General features: G+C 40.0%; 1 protein-coding gene and 1 long non-coding RNA gene across 3 annotated transcripts in view; one reads left to right on the forward strand and one right to left on the reverse strand.

The window, feature by feature from the left end:
• The window catches only part of 5-HT1A (5-hydroxytryptamine (serotonin) receptor 1A), a 77521-nt gene extending 65254 nt beyond the window's left edge, over positions 1–12267 (reverse strand). Inside the window, exon 1 of the mRNA XM_064687123.1 lies at positions 11829–12267. The gene's annotated coding sequence lies outside the window, so the exon portion shown is untranslated. The remainder of the gene's footprint in view (positions 1–11828) is intronic.
• LOC135431799 (uncharacterized) overlaps positions 1–20818 on the forward strand; it is a 79367-nt gene that overhangs the window by 18977 nt on the left and 39572 nt on the right. For both annotated transcript variants that reach the window (XR_010436840.1, XR_010436841.1), the window contains exon 2: positions 18770–18861. This is a non-coding gene — a long non-coding RNA (uncharacterized LOC135431799). The remainder of the gene's footprint in view (positions 1–18769; positions 18862–20818) is intronic.

The raw sequence follows: 20818 nt of genomic DNA on the forward strand, positions 1-20818 counted from the left end.
ATGTGGCAAAGTTTTTAATAACTTGGCCTTTTTCATGCACAGCTGAATAATAAACATGTTGACAGTCATAATGTGCTTAGGGGCGTGGCAGTGGCGCCTCCTTCACTTGCGCCACGGCATGCGGCATGAGGCAACATATGTTAAACCGTGCGCTCTGCCTTAAGGCGTGTCGGGGCAGGCGAGGCAGGTGTTGCAGGTGGATTGGGTCATGTCAATAATCAAGCTGCCAGCCGGTGCATAACTAAAGGTAATTATTGACATTATTGACTTTATGCTCGGCGTGTTAAGCCGCATGTGCTGGGAATCGTAATTGTTGGCGATTATCGAAAGCTCATTCATATGGCTTTGTGTATTGTTGGAAGAGCAACTGGTTTTATTTTTATTAGCTCAATTTAGTTGTTAAGAGGCACATAATTGTGTGGATTTCATTATTTTTTAAACATTTTCCATATTCATCAGCCCGTTGTCATTAGACTAGGCAACTTTATTACATTTTATGATCTGTGCTTGATATTTTTTACTTTTTATGCTATTAAAAAAATGCACCACAGCAAAACTTTTAATAGAACTGTCTCTTTATACAGTTTTTCTTTTTTTCCAATTAGTTTGAAACATTTTCAAATATATATATATTTTTTCCTTTATTATCTAATGCAGGCATCGTACATTTGCATAGAGCTCTATTCAAAGGCTTGCTTTGAATTGTATTAATTAATTTTATTTTGCTCAAATGAAATATATTTGTTTAATTACATTTGGGAAAAAGCATTTTTTCACAATCAACCTTTGATATTTGACTTTTAGTATTTTTATTTAACTCATTCGCTTGCATTGATTAGATTTCGCAAATTTTGTTTAATTTTATATATTTTGTTGTGCTATAATTGTTTGCCAAAATGAATTAAGTCAAGAACATTTATTTGAAAACTAATTAGCTGCTTAATTTGAAACATTATGAAATTGTTTTATGCTAACTAATATGTCTAACTATTCAGGCAGGTGCAAATTGTTTTAATTAATGCAAACTTAGTTATGCTAAATTCAAATATTTTTAGTTGAAATACTACATCGTATTTGATGAGCTACATTAAAATTAGACTAACTACTGCTTGGAGTAGCATTTATTTAATTGGAATTTGAATCTATTCAAGCTCTGCTCGACGGAGTTTGTTTTTTTTTATTTATACCACATATTTTGGCTAAAAATAAACGGTGCCGAAGCGCGGTTATCATTAAAAGTTTAAACAATAAATCACAAACGCAATTTACCATACAGCCACACGACCTTCTATTGTTGCTGCCAGGCAGAGAGGAAGGTTGTTAGAGGGGAGGAGGTTGTGAGTGTGTGTGTATTGAATGGCTAGCGCCGCATTGCTCATACGCAACGTGTAACAACCTTGCAATTTCAAAGTGCCGGCAGGCCACTAAAACGGAAATGCAGCGCTCATTGCTAGACTGCAAATGGGAAATCTGTGCGCCTTTTCTTTGTGTGTGTGTGCGTGTGAATGTAATTGTATATGAATGTGTGCGCGTGTGTGTGTGTGTGTGTTTGTGTGCGTGCGGCTGTAGCCCCCTTTGTGCTCGTTGGCAGCTTCAATAGCGACCCTGGCCCCAGATTGATTAGTTGCGCTTCAGTTGAATGTGCCCTGGGAGCACCATGTCCAAGTGCGAGTATCTGTGCGAGTATTTGTGCGTGTGTTTGTGTGTGTGAGCGAAAAAAAAGTGAACGTATAAACGTATAGCGAAAAGCACTTTGAACGCGTAAAGCAATTAACACGCAATTACCATTTCCACTTTTGCCATGTCACTGTGTGTTGACATTTCACACGATTCATTCGCCAAGCTCAGTTGTGTGTGTGTGTCGATGTGTATCTACGTCTATGACTGTGTGTGTGTGTGTGTGTAATTGCCAATGTGGCTGCGTGTGAACACGTTGCGGCTAAAAGAAACGCGTCCAGGCTGGACAGTGTGAATGTAACGATATATCAAACAGAACAGATAATAAATGACAGCACGAGCAGAATAGTCAGACAGAGAGAGAGGGAGAGAGAGAGAGATGGAGAGGAAGCGGAAGCATTTGCTATCTCGCTCTCTTACTATAAAAACAAACACTGTTGCTTAGTTTGGCGGACTGTCGAGTTCTGTGTATGCGCGGGCGTGGGCTTTTTTTTCTTTTCGGGTGGGTCATCAAATGTCGCTTTGATTGTTTTTCTTGTCGCATGTTGTTTGTTGACATTAGATGAGCGTTTGGCGTGGCCCAAGTGAAATCACTCAAATTGTCACTTGCTTAATAATTAACATTAATGCGTGCCAGCAGCAGCAGCAGCAGCAGAGGCAGCAGCAGCAGCAGCAACAACACAAATATAAAACAAAAGGCGAGTCGCCTTTGACACTTGGCAGCTGCTGTGCGTGTGTGTGTGTGTGTGTGTGTGTGTGTGTGTGCTGCTGCTGTGTGTGTGTTTGGCATCATTATCAACATGTTTGCTCTTTAATTAATTTGTTTACTTGCCAGCGCCAAATCGACGCATAATTAACTCAAATGTCTTACCCAGCGCAATTAGAACCAAACGAACTTTGCCAACTTTTGTCCCGCTGCCAGAGTTGCCAGCCCGACATTGAAATCAAAAGTTTACCTGGCCACACTTCCCCTCACTTGTTTAGTGCAATAAATTCTGAATTTGTTTCGGTTAGGGGCTTTTTTTTCGTGCGTAGCTTCCGTTTGGCTGCGTTTATCAGCCGTTCTGCTGGCAGCGCACAAAAACCATAAAGTTTCATCCATAAAATATGCGCAACTTGTGCGACAACTCGCACAAAATATAAAATAAAACTGATGTAGAAAGTAGAAAAATGTTTTTCAAAATGCTGTTGCTATATAAATTACCGTTAGTTTATTTGTTTTACCTCTCAAGAGTTGTAATGCGAATCTCCAAGTATTTGAATAATATATAAGAGTCTGTTCTGTGCAAAATACACATAATTTTGTGAAGTTCGGTAGCGCACAAATATCAAATTTTACGATGATAACTTCAATAATTCTTGAGTTCAATTGGCTAGCTAAATCACTTTTATGCATGATAGTTCTATGAATCACAGCCAAGTTTCTTCAGCTATATACAATGTGCTTCTAAATCAAATTTCATGCATAATGCATTAAGAACAACTGAGTTCAGATAGTTGGGTAGATCATGCTTTAATATCGACTGCTAGCTTAAAGAATGGCATTAAATAGTTGTGTCGCTTTGTTAATTTCATTGCTCTTGAGAGTGAGAGTGTGTCCCCATTAAAATTTTATATACATATGTCACAGATATATATATATATATGCTCAGCTATACTCGTACATGTGTCGCCTGATGTCTGAGGGTAAACTGCAATTTACGAGCGCTGCTTTGGTAAAAGAAACACGTTTTCATTAAAAAGTCTGCGTTTGATGGCGCATCAGCACACAGTTTTGTGGGCGTGGCATATGGCGACCAGACTCAAGGTCATCAAGTGCGCTTGAGACTTTTGCCAAATTAACCAAAAGGAAGCAGCAAAAAACAAAAACGAGCAAAAAAGGCAGGAAAAAAAATAGAAGAACTTAAACACTTTTTGCATTTTTGATATGCCGGCAACGTGTGCACTTTGCTTGTCATATTTTCTCCTGCTTGGCACTTGTGATATATCTTGTAGTTGGGGTTAAGTACGAGGTGTACTTTTAGATTTATTTATTTATGTGCTACAAAGTCTTGTGCTGGACAACTTGGAAGCTTCCAAGGCGCATAGCTTATATCAATGTTGAGTTAGTTGCATATGATTCGCAATTTCAGCTGTTGGATGTTGAGTACTTTATTGCTCAGGGTTAGTTCTGGCAAAAGCTATTAAGTTCCAATTTAAAGCTGTTATATTGCAAGTCACATCACATCATTTCTGCAACATTTCCAGCTGTTGCTTAGTTTCCACTTAGTTGAGTCAAACTTAAAGTCTTAAAGTTAAACTTTTGCGGCTTTGCCTTCAAAGAGTTGGGTATCAATTTCCTTTTTTTTTTAGAGCTACGCCTACTTGATGTACACATCTCGTTAGTTTGCCAACTTTTGCAGCACGCTGCTTGGCTTTAACGCAAAAATTGATGATGAAAAATGCTGGGCACACAAGGAGACGCCATGTGACCTGCATGTTGTGCAGCACACGGTGCGCTGTCAGGCCAAAGCCAATCTCCTACCCCCAACCTGATATCATGCCAGCGCGTGCCATCATCAAACGTCAGTGACAAGCAACGACAAGTTGCGCTAGTTGACATTATTGCTATGCTCGTGTACACGTGTGTGTGCGTATGTGTGCGTGTGTGTGTGACGCAATTGATACAAGTAATTACCCCCGGCTACAATTAGGGGATTTGTAATACAGGCACAGCTTTTTGGCCATAGTAATTGTGCAATTAAGCAAATCAATTACATATAATTACATCTAAATGCAGCACACACAGACAACCGCACACTCAAATACACAGACACACACACACACACACCGCTTAAAGCCGCTCACGTGCGCCCGAAAGCAGGCAACAGATTTTTAAATTATGCATGAGACAAAACAAATGCGAACAACGAAAAAAAAAAACATACGAAAATCGAAATGGAAATTGCGGCTACGTTTTGCTGCCCAAGCTCTAAATCGCAGCAGATCCATTTTGGATACCCGTTAGCCGAGCTTCAATTGGCATGTTTTTACTTGCTTTTTTACTGTAGATGCGGGAGTGTTGGCGGAGGGCGAGAGCGCGGAGAGACACTCTTACTTTGTGGGTATTTGCATTAAGTCTATGATTTGGATATTGTTTTGTTATTGTTTGTATTATACATATTATTATTATTATTATTATTATTATTACTCTTATTATTATTATTATGATTATAATTATCATTATCATTATCATTATCATCATTATTATCATTACTTACTTATGAGGGAGGTTATACATTCATATATGACAAGTGTCATAACATCTTGACATCTTTGGTAAGCAAAATTATTTATAAGAAAATCATGACAGTTTATAAAATTATCTTTATAAGTATAAGGTACATTTCATCAGATATGCTTAGATGCCATTTAAAACTTTCTTTCAATGCCACTTTAAGATCAAGATTAACTTAGCTAGCAAGTGAGATACCTATTTAAATAATGTATTAGCAAGAGAGATAGCTTTTTAATAAATTTAACTGCTGGGATATTTGTATTCCCCACTTTGTAAATAGTTTAACCTGCTGTTTGCAATTTTTATAAATTAAACACAAACCACACGAATTTATTTCGCTATTTGCTGCTGCTGTTGTTGCTGCCCCTGTAGTCCTGTGGCGTTATAACTTTGCCACCAAGTTGGGCATAAATAACTTAAATAGTGTATTAAAGTTCTGTGTGCCAGCAATATGTCCATTCTGCAGCCAACTTTTGGCTTTTATCGCAACACAAATGCATAAATAATTGTGAAAGCTACAACTTTTCCGTGTTTGGTAAAACTTTTGGCTGAGAGGAAATTGATTTGTGAACAATATTTTAAATACCGAAAACTCAACTGTAAGGGAATGTAAACTTCGGTCTAGACGAGACTTGACTTGTTTGCAAGTGTGTGTTTCTCTTCCCCTCTCCCTCTCATTCTCTCTCTCTCTCTCTCGCTGTCTCTCTGTTGAGTGTGCGGTTTTACTGTAATATTACACAAAATTAGAAAATTGAATATGTCAGCCGTTGCGGTGGGTCTTATCCGTCGTTGACTTGAAGCAAGTCAAGGTAAAGCCGACTGCGACATTAAGAATGGGCGTTGCGAATTGGAAAATTTAATTTGCAATGGCCGAGGACTTTTCAAGCCAAAAAAAAAAAAAAAAAACAGAGGAAAATGCGAGGAAAATCAACAGACAAATCTGCACAAAATAAGGCCACATTGTCGTCTCGGTCTGCGTACTGCTTGAGCAGCTTTTCCTTTTTTTTTTTTTGTTTTCGATTTGCTTTTTTTTATTTTGCCGTATTTTCTCGTTGTTTTTCATTTGCTTTCCCGACTTGGCTTAAATTCTCATCTCTTCTCTGTGTTGTCGCCAGCTGCTTTTGTTCTGGCATTTGCTGGCATCATTCGCCTCAAATTTTCGTTCTCATTTGGCCAATTTTTTCATGGCTGTTACTGATGCTAGTGCCCTTGTTGTTGTTGTTGTTCTTCTTCTTGTTGTTGTTTTTGCTGTGCTAAACCAAATTTCAATTATTTTGTTTGTTGCCATTTTCATTACGTTTCGCTTTCATAGTCGCCTGTCAGCGTGTAACAAAGCGCAAAGCGAAAACTTGAAAAGCAAAAAAAGGCAAAAAAATACAAAAATGGCAAAAAAAGAAGAAAAAAAAATAATGTGGAAAATGGAAAATTGCTTATAATACACACACAAAACAGAAAAAGCCACACACAGTCACACAATGTGGCACGGCCATTGTCCGCAGCTGGAAGTGTAACATGGGAACCCTTGCGTTGCAGCACCCCCCACGCATCTATCCCTCCCCCGCCTCCTTTTACACCTCCACGCGCCAACCACCAGCCAGCTATTGCTGTCCACATTTTGTGGCTTTGTTTCGCGCTGCTTTGTGGCAGCGACTCTTTAAACGACATTAAACTGTTCTAGTGGCCATAATGAACTACCAGAAACAGGGGCAGCAGCGGCAGCAGCAACGGCAGCGGCAGCTATGCCATCGATGCGTGCAGCCGGCGCTTTGATGTGTGCCTCCTGTGTCCTGCCTGCTGCCGATCCTGCTGCCGCCTGCTGCTGTCAAATGCAGCGGCCTGGGCTGCCTTTTGTCTACATTTCACTGACGGTTTTTTCTTTTTCTTCTTTTTTCTTCAGTGTTGCCAGCTCGTTTTCGTTTTCATTTAATTTTTGCCCCTCGCTACGACTACGACTCGCATGACAACATTGACGACGTCGTCACATACGTGTAGGTCGTCACCCCTAGCCCCTACCACCCCGTGCACCGCTCTACCCCCTTTGTTGTACCATGCTTTAGATCTTGTCGCACGATGCTTAAAATTCCGAGCACTCTTTGTGCCACAGCAACTGGCAATGTTTTGCGCCGAATTGTTTTTGAAATTGAAACTTGATTATGTTCTAACTGCCAACACACTCACACACACTCACACAGTCGCACAGTGTTGTGCTCTTAACTCAGGAATGTGGCAAGCTGTGGCTGTGTAGTATATGCCCAGCCTCATCTCTAATGCCTCTATTGACAGTGTCCACTGGTCAGGGGCGTGTCCGTTTCATTTTATCGCTCGACTGCATTGTAAATATTTTTCTTAGCCGCGCTTTGCCGGCCAGCTGCCGGCACAAACGCCAGCCAAAAATATAAATAAGGCAAACGCTTTGATAAACTAAGCTACAACGAACACACAGACGCAGCCCGATGTCCGTGTGTGTGTGTGTGTGTGTGCGTGCACTGGTGATGAGATTATAGACAAAACGTGCTTATATCGAAATCCCAGTGTCATAGGTTAAGGGCCATTTCAAGCGACTCTTGTGAAAATTACGCAAACAAATAATCATAAGGCACAAGCTTTAAAGTAGCAGCTTTTATGAGCTCTGAGCTCGTTTGATTAACTTGCATTTTAGGTAAATGGAAGCGCATAGAAAATGATTTTCAATTAAAAGTAATCTTCATGCCAAATTGAATTTTATTTTTATGCTTATCAAGCTATGTTATTTTTACGAAATTTCTAGGGGTCTTAACTACGCTTAATACTAAAATATGTCGCTTGGAAATTTTATTTTAAAATTATTTTAGAATTATATTAAACAACTTTCTTAAGCTATATAAAAAAATTTTGATGTTTCTATGAAGCTCTTGAGCTCTGTTATGTCTATAGCTTATCTTAGCTTATCTTATCTCCCTGGTTTAAAAGAATAGTCATTTACATTTACATGTAACGATAACAGTTTATAAACAATAAATAACATTTGTAGTGTTAGCTACAGCTTGGACATTAACAGCAAAGCAACAGAACCTTAACATTTTGCTGTAATACTCAACTAAGGCACACAATTTATAGATTTACAAAAAACAGAATAGTTTATATTGAGATTTAATAAATTAAAAAATAAAACTGAGTATGTAAAGATAAAAGAGGCACAATAAATACGCACTAAAAAACGGTTTCTAAATATTTTACATTATAATAATTTACGTATATATATATTTTTAATAGAGTGCAAAAGGGCAATAAAAAGTATTTCTCTCATTTAAATTTTTGGCCAAATCAAATTTTAAGCAATCGAATTAATTTGTTTTCTTCTTTGAGCTTAGCCTGCGCTTATCGCTGTTAAAAATTTTGTTTTTCAAAACTCGTGACTATCGTCAGCTGCTCACGCACTCATCGCAAGCGTGGCCCAGTTCGTTGCCTGGAAAGAGATAGCGCCTAATGTGCTATCCCGCTCGCACTGCTAAGCTATATCGTGCGCTGACAGGCGCTTTTCAAATGCAAATAATATCACAGTTGGTTTTTATTGCGCTGCTTGCTGCCTATATTTTCCTGCTTGTTTCAGCTGCTTTTCTTTTTTTTTCCTTTTTCTTCGTTTTTTTTTCTTTGCGTTCTCGCATTTTTTATATTTTGCTGCACTCGAATGAAGTCGACGGCGGCGTCAACGTTTATGCACGAAATGTGTTTTTAATGAAGCCTTTTAACCAGTCGGCTTGGCCTGCCTAATAAAGACTGCCACGCGGCGGCCATTCACAGTCCCTTGGCATGGGGTGTGGGTGCAGAGGACGCGCCATGTCAGCTGCCCGTCACTCGTCGTCACCCGTCGCATTTATTTTATGGTTTTTTGCTGTTTGCCCTGCCTTCGGTTTTCATTTGAATTTTTTTTTTCTTTCCATTTTTCCCTTTTTCAATAAATCGCAAATGGGCATTTGTCCTTGATACAGAGGTTGGACTGTTTGATGGGACTTGGACTGGGTGGCGTGGGCCAAGTTTATGCAAAGTAGCTTTTAATATGTTTACGACTAAACATTTTCGGCTGCTGGCTGTGCAGGTTAATGGCCTGCTCCCTCTTGCCTTTATTATACAATATTTAATAATTTCTTTAAAAGGCAAATATACAACTTTACTGCGGCGGCCGCCGAGTTTTCGCTTTCGTTTTCCTTTTCGGAAATTTCATTGTAATTTATTTGCGTGGCTGCTGCCACATTAAAGTTGCTCGAATTTAAATGAAATGTTAATGGAGTCAAGTCGAGACTACGCCTGGCAGATGCCAACTAGTTTATATCATTTTTCGGCCAATATTTTTGGTAGCTTTAAATTTGGAATTCAAACTCGGCGGCTGTGAAACTTTTTACACAAATTAATTAATATTTAAGCTGCTTAAAAGTTTGAGCCACGCGAATGCTTTAATTTAATATTACTCGCTGCCTATTTGCAAAGACACAAATTTCACAGCACGTCTCGCCAAAAAGCCCCAAATTTCACATAGCACATATTTGCCCATCAGACTGTGCCTCATCAGCCTCAGCACATTCATCAAGTTGATTAAAGCATAAAAAGGCGCGTAATTGAAATATACGGAGCACAATTTAATAACTTCTACTTATGCAAAAAGAAATGTTGCTTCAAAATTCTACACAACTTAAATTCTTGTATTTTGCTCCCCCCCACGCTGCGTATGCGTAATATTGCGTATACGCACTGCTGTCCGCATGTGTGCGTTAATTGTGTGAATTTTTGAATAATGCCACAACACGTCGGTGAACTGCAATGTTTTAACGAGCGGCTGCACATAAAACGCAGCTGACATGGAGGCCAGGTCTAGGCCATAAACCGCAAGCCCTAGGCGTGCGCCCAAAGGTAGGCAATAAAAATGTTTAAACCCTAAATTATATTGAAGCAACACCCAGAAGGAGAGGGCGAGCTAAGGCGAGCATGCATTATGCTCAGCTCGAGCAAATGATATTGCGTGGTGAAAGTTTTTTAGAACGTTGTTTGCAGCAGCATAATATGCGAGAAAGTTGCACGTTTTGGGCGGGGGCACAACTCGTGACAGGAGACGCCACTTGATGATGAATGGGTAGCACCTCCGGCACCGCCGGCACCACCGAAACTCCGTGCGTCTATGTGTGACTTTGGGATACGCGTATCTGAGTTTAGGTTTTTGGGATTGTGTGCGTGTGTGCTTGTGTGTCTCTGGTCGATCTGGGCTGCTGCTGCTGGCATAAGTTTTATGGCGCTCACTACTTTCAGCTCAAGCGGCAGCGTGCGTTAATCTTATTTGCTGCCAGCGTTTGCCCAGCGCAATTTCGTTGGCTTGTGCGTAAATAAAAGTAACAAATGTCGCCAGCTGCGAGCGATATACGTATATACGTATATATACATAGTGTATATATCGGACTTGGAGGGGCAGTTGGCGATTTAGCGCCGAAAAGGCGCATATTTTGTCTACTAAAAGCATGCCAGGGATTTTCGTATTACAATAAAAACGTGGCACTTTGTCTATGCATAAGTCAGCCTTCACATCATGTGTGCCAGAGAGTGTGTGTGTGTGCTTGTGTGTGTGTGTGCGTGTGTGTATGTGTGCGTGTGTGTATGTGTGTCGCTCTGTCAAAGTTGTAGCCATGTAGACAAGAGGCCAAGTTTTGTGTGCGTGAATTGAATGCAAAACTCGAAAGTTAAATATTGCACGCTTGACTGCCAAATGGAAGGCAAGACAACGTCTCTGAAAGGCTGTAGCATATTAAATTTAATTAAAGTGACAACCCAAGCAAATGCGATTACAGCTCCAGCTCCAACTCTAGAGCTAACGCCGACTCTGACTCTGACTCTGAGAATGAGTGTAACTTTGACTTTTAGGCAAATGACAAAACTGATTTGCCAGCAGCCAGTCGCTGGCAGTAGCTGACAGCGCGGCGCATAAATCTGAACAATCTCGCGCTGTACACGATTTCTGGCATGTCAGGTGACTGACTGGCTGACTGACTGGCTGACTGGGGCACGGTCTGCTGGGCTCTGCCGGCTGTGCTGGGCCTGAGCAACATATCTTTGCATACTTGATGGCGCATAATGGCGCAAAAAATTGTTTACATGCATAAAAAATGTTTTGCATTTACATAATTTTCGACTTTTCAAGTCGCATTCGGCTCTTGTGCGCTTTTCTGCTGCCTTTGCACTTTTCAGCGCCTCGCCAGCCGCTCCTCCCCCCCGCCCCCATCCCTCCCTTTATATGCCCTAAATACGTTTTAGAGCTTGTTTTGTTTCAGCACAAAAAGAATTTGTAAAAAATACGTTTGCATACTTTCAGTTAGCTACATTTTCGCTACATATTTTACTTTGATATTTATTTTTTTTTGTGTAATTTATTTTCTGCCATTTTGGCAATTAGAAATTCATAGCTGCCAGTTCCATGAACTGTTTTTCAATTACCAATTTTCTGGGAAATCCTAACGAGCTGGCCGAATTTCAGCTATTTCTTCAAGCAGTCAAATGCAATTTCAATTAATTGTGCATAAATTCTAAGATTTATTTGTACTATTTGAACAATCTCCTAAAATATTTTTTTTTCAATATCAAAACAATATATTTTGTGTGCTTGAACTTAAATGTTTTTCGTTAGAAATTTTTCTTATTTTATTCGCTAGTGTAATAAATATATTTTATAGATTTCCTGTTTAATTATATTTCCTTTATGTTATTACATATTTTCGTCTGAATTTTGCTTTATTTTCTAAACCAACTCTATTCTTTTGCCTTTAACTAAGTTTGTATGCTAATCAAATGTGGCTTTTCTTTTACATTGAAAATATTTGCAAGCAATTTATTAATTTAATTTCTATTTGCTACTCACATTTTACTGACTCTTTTGCTGTCCCTTTATTAACTGCCGCGCTGTACATGCCACAAAAACACACAAGTATCTGTAAGATTTTTGATTTTTATGATTGGCGAATTTTGCATTAATAATTTGTAGCCGGAACAATTGACAATGCGGCACATTCAACACTTGCTGCACTGATAAAACCGTTTAAAGTTTGCCCCTACAGCACACACACTCACACACACACACACAGTCTGACACGCACACACATGCAGAATATATGAAGTGAAATTCTTGTTTGGGGCCACACGTGAAATGTCTCGGTGAAAGCGAAAGAACGTCCAGTTGCGCGCGTTGCCATCGACAAACTGATGATAAACGAAAACTGTTTATCAGCAGCAAGCGTCGCCAGCGCACCCAAAAACGCGCTGCTTCAGCAAGCGTCGCTGTCGCAGTCGCAGTGGCAGCAACAGCACTGACCACGCCGCAGCGCATACGCAAGCAGCAGCAGCAGCAGCGACGCCGACGTCCTCATCCTCGTCGTCGTCGTCGTCGTTAGCTCGTGCTGCGCCCGAAGACGCATTTCGTTAGTCAAGTTAGTGCAAATCGACGTTGCCTGCGCTGCCAGCGTCGCAGCTGCGATGCCTTCGCTTCACGCTCGACGCGCTCTCTCTCGCTCATTTTGTAGAGTTGCGCTCTTAGTTCGAATGTAAAGAGCGCGCTTGTCTTGAATGCTGTTATCAGTCGCTTATCAGTTGCCTGCTTTGTTGGGATAGGACCTGCACATGCCCAGCGGGCTAGCTTAAAAAAAACCCATGACAAATAGTTTAAACTTAATTGATAGGTATAAGTGTACTTACTTGGCCAAAGGACATCAGGATAGCCATACAAATGGACTCGCAAATGGATTCGAAAAATTCTCGTACTGCTTCCGGTTTTTATATTCATAAAGGCATAAGCTTTCGAGTTCCTCTGGTTAAGTTTTGGTTAAGTTTTGAGTATCAAAATAGTGTCCTTTTCCGAAAGCGCACGAGCCTTGCGGACTCTCGTTTGGGTCGCATGGAGTTAGCCCAATCGATTGGCATTGAAGAGGAGTCAACTAAAAACCCGAAATCCGTCTTATCTCGGCCACTATTTGGACGATTTGACCATTTGGGCGTTTTTTGGGCAGCTGTAATACCATTTGCCATGACGAGTTATTCGGCACTGGACGCGCCAGAAAAAACCAGTTGATTTTTCTGCTGGATTGGTGATGATAGCCAAATATTGTTGCAGCTTATGCAGAGCAGCTGCAACTGCATCTGTTGTCCACTTGCCACAAACGCTCAACAACTTTGGCGATAAGCTATCGTCAAAACTGCTGACAAGAAATGAAAGACAGCATTTCAAATAGTTTTTGCCAGCATCGCGCCTGCGGCGGCAAATGCTAACAGAGAAGTCCTGACCAGACCAGTTGGGCAAACGTAGCAACAAATCTGCCAGCTAGAATCTATTGGGCACCCACTGAAGGCAACAACAATCAAAGCTATGGAAATGCGGGCACTACAACTGTAAGCTTCTACAAATAAAAGGGCAAGAAAGTGCTCGACTAAAAGGTACCCTGCTGAAAGATTTGTGGATTTACTGTGGCATAAGTGTGTTGGATATGTAGAAAAACATTTAAATGTTACCCTATACAATCCAGATCTTTCATTTGTGAAAGTGTATCATACCCTACATGACACAACTTCACATAGGGTATGCATATTCACATTGGAATGCCAAGCTAGCAGAAAGCACAACCGCAATATATGCAAATGTCCGTTTCCGGCTATGTATTCTTGGCATTTTTCAAACAAAATGGAACAATGGCAGCCAGCACAACATCAACAAAAAAAAAAGGAAAACAAAACGAAAGAGAAAATGGCAATGCCAACGCCAACTGAAGTCAAATGCGTTAACAATAAACTTATGAAAAATGCATAATACAATAACATTTACCGACCACACCCACAAAAAAGAAGGCAACAACAGACAACAAATAAGAAGCACATCACAAAACTCAAAATAGTTTAAATTTTTGACAAATTTGTGGCTTTCTTTATTCGTTATGTTACAAATTTACACAAAAATATGTTTGCTTAGCCTTAAATAAATCAAATAAAATGTGAGAGTTTAAACCAGGACATAAATGGAACTTCATATGGGATATTTATATTTAATTAAATAATTTTGCAGTAAATAAAATTTTATATTTCTAAAATTTACAAGTTATATAGGAGTTTTTAGATTTGGTCTATACTTAATATAGATAATATATTTAAGAAAACTAAATTTGGCAGCGTCTTCTTTCCACTGTGCGTCTATTTTTGGCACTCACTGTCTAATTGAGAGCTGTCCTCTTGCTTTGCTTCCATTCTGGCCATTGAGCTAATGAGCAATAACAAATTCATAATTATGCACTTGTAATTCTCAACTTTTTCGCTCCCCTCTCTCTCTCTGGTTTCTCTCCCAATTTTCCTCTGTTGGTCATTTTCTTTGGACAAGCTGCTCGTAATTGGCGCAATTACAAAATGCAATCGTCTTATGAGTTGCCAAAGTAAACGAAATTTACAAATTGAATTTCCGAGTCAAGGAATAATAATTATATTCCATTAAAACTGAGACAGCTGTCAATTAAGATCGATTAATTTGTGAATATGAACAGAGAAGTGCAATCGCAAAGTGTGTTATATTAAATTATGCCGCCCCATAATGGACTTTCAACTTGATTGCATTTGGCCACAGAGTGAAGTGCAGCGCTCACTTGGCTTGCGGCATTCCGGCAAATACCGAAGATAATCACCTGTTCCAGGCCCTTCAAATTTAATTTGTTGTAATTTGCCGCAACGACAGCCAGGACCGCGACGAGTTGCAGTGCCCTTAAGTATGAAAGACAAATTAAAATGCACTTAGCGCTCGCTAAAAGTTAGAAGCCAAGTTCTGGCCAGCGCCAGCAGCTGGCCCCGAACTGATGTGCGGTTGGCTAAACGGCTGCCGGCTGGGAAAGGTTACACTCTTTTTTTTTACATTTTCTTTATAGCATAAAGTCTGGTCAGTATATAGTACATATACTATAGCAGACGTCGTTAGTGCCTGGTTGAGTAGATGGAAGAACGAACATGTTGGCCAGTTTAAAATGCACTCAATTTTTGCAGCAATAGATAAAGGTTCACTTGAATAAACTCTCAATAAGTAAAGTTATTTAATGGTTGTATAAAAAATGATAAAAGATAAATCTAAGTACAAATACATACAAGATGTCATGAATACCGTAGACAAACATTACAAAAAGTATTTCTTTGTACCTTTTTATGATGTCATGCCAAGGTAGCAGTCAAGTTTTAGGAATCGTTAACAGAATTTTAATGCACGCCACGATGATTTCTAGAATAAAACATAAATGTCTTATAGCTGAATACTCCAGCAGACACCATCCTGGAACTGAAGCCATTGCTGTCAGCAGCGTTATCAAACGTGTTACGGATTGATAGCTCCAGATACCCCGCCAGTGAGTCTAGCGGAGACGACTTCGATATTCCCATGCAGCCGATAGTCTCTTCGCAATGCAGTCAGTAAGTCCTGTCTGTTCTAGATTTCTACTTTACTGTGATGAGCTCTATCTAGATCGAGTCCGTCTGTCACAGCCTGAGCGTTGAGCACTATTGTGCGATCGTGTCGAAATGCAATTAAATTGGATTTGTAGAATTGATTTCCGCCCTGCAGGGTTGACTCGTTATGAACGGTATAGACCCTATTCTCAAGTCCCCCCTTAAGGTAGGAAACTACACCCTTGTGTCTTGTCATTCGTCTCCAATGTGTTCTTTAACATCTTTGCAGTTGTTGTATTACAGTTTTAAAGTAGATGATCGGAAGCTAATTCAAACACGCTTCGCAACACTACAATGTTAACTATAATTCATAGTGTTGGGTAGCATCAAAAATAAGGTATAAATAAGTTCATTTGAGCACTTCACTTAACACTTAAAAAACGTAGCAACTTTAGATTATAAAATATTAAAAAAAAATAGCTTTAAAAGCATTTCATTCGCTTTCCAACACTATTTTAAAGTCATCTATAAGAACAGCTTAAAAGCCCATGTATGTGCATGTCAAAGCTCTTAAGTGTAAGAAAGCTAAAGCTCGACTAAGCCTGTGTTATTTAAGGATTTCCCCCGCTAGCTCTTAAGTCTAAGATTTTATTTAAGGATCTCCTCAGCTAGCTCCAGCTTAAATAACCTCCTAACTGTTTCAACACAATGCAAGACATAAAGTAAATCCTCCTGTTTGCCTTAAAATTGCATGCGACTGTAAAATGATTTTTTTACTGTGCAAATGCAAGCACAAGCCGGATATTTTGTTTCATTGCATAAGTTGTGGGTGCACTGGCTGCTAATCGGGCTTATTGTCTCTGTGCCGACAAGTTACAAGTTGTAATGGAGCTGGCTAAGTAATAGACTGGCCATGTGACAATCCGGCCACCTGGCATTCAATTGAGGGAAGGAGCATTAAGATGGAGACAGAGAAAGTGGTGTATAAAAGCTCATTAAATCTGATAATGCCAACGACTGACAAAAGTCAAAAGGGGTTGCACCCAAGTGCTAAACACTCATTGTTCAAATATTAACAATAATCAGATCTAATGAACAATACCCATAAACAAGCACCCATCAGAGGGTCTAAGTGAATCTGTTTATCTCAACTACAAAAACAAGTTGGCTTTATGCGCATTTAAATGTGGGGCAAACGAAGATTGGCCTTGTTAACGGGAGAAAGGTAGAGAGAGTGCGGGAGCGATAGAGACGGAGACAATCAATGACTACAGCAAGCATTGAAAGTCTTATGTTTCGAGCTGTTGCTTCGGACATGCAAATTAGAAGCTGGCCATTCAGTAGCTCTGATAAACTGATAAATGATAAACTCTAAGATGTTTTCACAGCAAAATATATACAAACGTTGTTATAGAAAACAGAAAGAGAGCTCTATACAGAAAGATAAAGTGAAAGTTAATGAAGTATGTCAGATAATATGTAAATAACATTTTTAAACCTCTTTTGGAAATATGAAATTCGCATAGAGAGGCGCTGGTTTAGAAAGGGAGTGAAAAAAGGGTCTTTAAATAAATAGACATAGACAAATAACAATGATGTAGTTATTACTTGAATGTGAAAATCGCAAAGAAGGGCGATTAATAAAAAACATTTAACTTGATAACTGATTGTTCTAAAAAGTCATGTGATAAGCAGACACAGTTGTAACACTTAGATAGTGGAAGAGAGAGAAATAGATAGATATAGATATATATAAAGAGAGAGAGAGAGTAAACTATATTTAATTGAATTATAAAAACTCCAGATGCATAAAGTTCGCTTCAACTCCTTCATTCCCAAATTCAGATTAACAACAATTAGCGCTCTTATGTTTAAGCAATGTATCTTGTGGATGCGCGTATCTCATGAATGCGCTGCTCTAAGCTGCTTTACTGTAATTTATATTGCTTAGCAGTGTTTAATATTTACTTGTCTGCGGAGTGCAAGGGTCAGCTTGAAAATGTGCTCCGAAATTTGTCAATGTAGCTTTCATGGTAGTATTTGCCATTTGCATTGCTCGTGCGTATGTTAATTGCATTAGCTGCATGAGCCAGGGAAAGACCACGGGAATGGGATGGAAGCAAGGGTAAGGATACGATGGTGGAAAGGGGGAAGTTGACGGCAGTAGCCACAACAGCTTTCAATTTATCTTTTACAATGTGATTTATATGCTAACAGGCGGTCAAATTTGTTGTTGCAGTTGCTTTCAAGTTGCAAGCGAAGGCATTTTTGTAGGTCTCTCTTACAGTCTCTCTCTCTCTCTCTCTCTGACTTTCTTTGTTTTTATTGTAGTTGCTTGTGTTGCATGCCCCGTTGGTATTTGTATTTGTGCTGTGTGTGCATGCAAATGACTTGGCAACTGACAGCCGCAGCACCAGCAAACTGCTGACCAATTGTGTGCGTGTATGCGTGTCTGCGTGTGTGTGTGCGTGTGCGTGTGCGTGTGCTTGTTGCCATTGTAGTTGCATTGTGTATCTTGCCCAACCAAAAATTTGCACATAAAGTATCTCTGACAGCAAAGTTTTCACTTGTAAAAGTTGCACGCAACACAATGCATTCATATAGCTGATCCCCACCCCTCACCCCTTTCCCACTGTTGCAACCCCTCAGCAACCCCTTTTCTGTAGCATTCCTCAGTCAGTAGCGGTTTTTGCAGCAACGCGTGGCAAATAAATTTAACTTGGACAACAAGAGGAACAACAGCAATCTCGAGCAACTGGCATGACTCAATTAAAAGCCACAACACTCGAACGGGTGCAACATAAATTTGTAGCATGCCCCAACGCCTCTGTTGTTGACAATCGAAATGGATCTCTGCCGCATTTAAAGCCACTTTGATGTGCAACCAAATCGCTGCTGCTGGTGTTGCTTCCTCTGCAGCTGCAGCTGCTGGTGTTGATTTGCTATTGATTTCCGAGTGTCAGCGTTGCAATGCTTTTGATTTTTTGGCTGTCAGCTGCCAAGCAAAATAAACAACATTCGCTTTTTGTTGGTGTTGCTTTTTTTTGCAGCTGTCATGTGTCGCCTGAGTGTGTGCGTGGCCTGCGTTTGAAGTTGATGCGCCAAAATTTGCATAATTCCGCTGTCAGATGACGCATACGCCGTGTATGACAGCCGTTAACGCAATGAAAAAACAAGCACGCCGACACCGAGTGTAAGCACTTTGCAGCGCAATACCGATTTACCCTATGGCAGTGTATATAGCTTCTCGTTGAGCCGAGAGGGGTATGTATGCGATTTATTGGGTTTTTTTTTTCTCAGCAACTTCCTTTACAGCAGCTAGCATTTGTTATTGATTTAGTGTTATGTAAATATATATACGATTTTTTCGAGACTAAGAAATATTTTTTACTACTTTTGCAGGCTGGCGCCATCTGTTGCAACTGCAACTTCAGAATCTGCAATTTCCGCTGCCAAAGCAGTGACTTTTTCATGTGCCAGTAAGCAGCAGAACGGTAAGTTTTCTGAGCACATTCGTAGATTAAATCGTTATTTATGCTACACAACTATTCTGCAACAATTTTTATGTATATTATCAACATTTTGTTGGTTTAACTTTATAAATTTTGAGTTCTTAAAGCTTACAAATCTTTTGCTCTTTATTAAACCATTTTGTTGATGCTTGGCAGTTAAATTCGAAAACTTTTCGCTCGATGCTATTGCAAATTAGCTTCAATGGACTTAAAGGACAAACGTGGCGCTGACTTTCTGGAATGTTTTCAATAGTTGAGAGAGCTGGCTGGCTGGCGGGCTGTGCTGACTCAACAGTTCAATTGAATTTGATGCTGCCGCCGTCATGGCTTTTGACTATGAAATCTAGATAATAACTTTTTGGCAACAACTTGTGGCAAACATAATTACAAGCTGCCAAATGGCAGCCATAACAGTAACAGGAACAGCAGCAACTTAAGCAAATGTCAATAGAAGCCCTGGCAACGCTTTTCACTGATGGCCTGCTTATGGGGCCATTCACCCCTGCCCCATGCCCATCCCTACACTTGCGCGCTTCCTCATTATGGGCCATAAATTTGAAAGCAGCCAACAAAAAGATTAACAAAAACAGCCAGAGTCGATTCGTTTGTCTGCGTTTCTGTTTATGGTTGTGTACCAAATTATTTTGTTGTCATCCCCACTCAAAAGCGAATTTAATCACATTATATAAAAATTGTTTGTGGCAATTTGAAGAGTTCGCATTTTGGGATTTCTTGAATGGACGAGTTCTCTATGCATTATCTCCGCTAATGCTTATGGCTGTCATTGAAATCATAAGCCATGTATTTTCACCAGCTAATGCACTTGTTATATCCGCCAACCCAACCGACTCTTTCGCTTGCTGAAAAAGCAGCTCTTTAAGCAGCATTGAAAGTTCCCCTCCGAATGGCGAACCCAGCGGGAACTTTGGTAGTTCCCGTTTGCTGCCAAAGCCAATGTGTCGCGTTGGCTGTCAGCTGCATTTAGTATTTACAATTGTAAATAAATGTACGAGCATATAGTTATATAGATTTGTATGTATATATATATATATATATGCCTTGGCCAATACGCGTGTATGGCCAACAGTTGGTTTAGGATTAGGAGGCGGCTGCGGGGGCGTGTGTCATGAATCGAAATGGGTTGCCACGCAAACTTGCACATACATTCACATTTACACTCCAGTTAACACCCCAGGGACAATGCCAGAGCAGCTACGCAATTTACGAATGCTGCGTTGCACTTTTCTGCTCTTGCGGCACACGCACACACCCACACACACACACACACACGCTCACGTTTCCCTGTTATATAAGCTTATGTATAATGGCTTACCCTAGTGTATTTGTATGCACTTATGTACATTGAATGTACACTTAAGGCAACATTCACACATCAACTCAAGCACACACTCACTCACTCACACACTCACACACACATACACGCTTGCTGACGTGCATTTGTAAAGCAAATTTGTATTTATGCTGTAGCTAAAGCACCCATGACATTCGCTTGGCATTCGGTTTGGCTGGGGCTTGTCTTTCAATGCTCTTCTGACTTTCAGCACATTATGTGCTCCATTTAATGTCCATGTATTGTACACACACACACACACACCACACACACTCGCACACACACACACACACACACACATACTAATGCGTGCCGAATGGCAAGTGGCAATTTACATTAGTTTTATTGTATAAGAAATTAGCAGCTTTTAGCATTTAGCAGCCAACACCAGGCAAAACTTTATCCTCTGGCACACACTACAGCCCATGAGCTCCTGTTTGTGTGTGCGTACCTAATTTATTTGCTTGTTTGACAGCATACCTTATTTGGCAAACGCAGCATATCAGTTTTCGCCAAATTGACTTTTATTGGAAATTCTGAAGGTTATTCCGATTAAATGTCTTGAATTCCAGGAACATTTCGAATGAA

The sequence above is a fragment of the Drosophila montana genome, unplaced genomic scaffold (genome assembly GCF_035044405.1).
Source record: "Drosophila montana isolate Dmon_TW-CO22-7 unplaced genomic scaffold, ASM3504440v1 contig_3200_1, whole genome shotgun sequence".
NCBI lineage: Eukaryota > Metazoa > Arthropoda > Insecta > Diptera > Drosophilidae > Drosophila > Drosophila montana.